Raw genomic sequence first — 1,234 nt, forward strand, 5'->3', positions numbered from 1 at the left:
GACCCCGAATTCCTGCAGGGTTTTTTTGGGGGAGGGGATTTGGGGGGATTTGGGGGATTTGGGGGTCCCTAAAAGGGGTTTGGGGGTCCTGGGGGAAAATTGGGAGGTCCTGGTTGGGGTTGGGGGAAATTTGAGGCTTTGGGGGTCCAGGAGGGATTTGGGAGGTCAGGGGGTCTTGGGGGCTTACAGGTGGAAATTTGGGGTCTTGGGGGATTTGGGGGTCTTGGGTGGGGTTTGGGGGTCCGGAGGGGTTTGGGGGTCTGGGGAAATTTGGGGTCCTGGGGTGGATTGGGGAGGGTCTGGGGGAGTTGGGGTCTTGGGTGGGGTTTGGGGGTTCGGGAAATTTGGGGGTTTGGGGGTCTTGGGTGGAGTTTGGGGGTCTGGGGTGGAAATTTGGGGTCCTGGGGGATTTGGGGGATCTGGGGGATTTGGGGAGTCTGGGGGAGTTGGGGGTCCTGAGGGGATTTGGGGGTCCTGGGGTGGAAATTGGGGTCCTGGGGGTGTTTTGGGGGTCCCGGGGTTGTTTTGGGGGTCCCTGGGTTGTTTTTTGGGAGTCCCTGGGGTTGTTTTTGGGGGTCCCCCATTGTTTTTTGGGGGTCTTTGGGGGCGTTTTTGAGGGTCCTGGGGTGGTTTTTGGGGTCCCGGGTATTTTTGGGGGTCCCAGGTATTTTTGGGGATCCTGGGTTGTTTTTGGGGGTCCTGGGTTTTTTTGGGGTCCTTGGGGACGTTTTTGGGGTTCCGGGGTTGTTTTTGGGGTCTTTGGGGGTGTTTTCTTTGGGGGGTCCTACGGGGGTCGTTGGGAGGAATTTGGGGGTCCATCGAGTGTTTTTGGGGGTTCCGGGGAGGGGGTTGTTCCTGTGGGTGGGGGCGGGGCCATCGCCATCCCCTCCCCCCACACCGCCTCGCTCCGCCCCTCCCCCGCTGCCTCCCCCGCCCCTCCGCCCCCTTTTTTCTCCCTCCCCCCCAAATGGAGCTTTAACCGCGCCGGCAGCGGAGCGGACCCGGGGGGGAACAGGTACCACTTTGGGGGGTCGGGGGTCCCAATTTACCCCCCTGCCCTCTCCCCACACTCCCCTCCATCCCCCTCCCCCTCATTTCCCACCCCGCCAATCCTCAGGTGGGGAGGGAAAACCCCTGACCCCCTAAAAAGCCCCCATTGGGGTCTCCCACCCCCACCAGCCCCTCCCCACCCCCTCGACACCCCCTCCTCCCGACCCCTCCCCTTTTTTTTGGG

This window comes from Myiozetetes cayanensis, unplaced genomic scaffold (assembly GCF_022539395.1).
Source record: "Myiozetetes cayanensis isolate MyiCay16 unplaced genomic scaffold, myiCay2020 scf322, whole genome shotgun sequence".
NCBI lineage: Eukaryota > Metazoa > Chordata > Aves > Passeriformes > Tyrannidae > Myiozetetes > Myiozetetes cayanensis.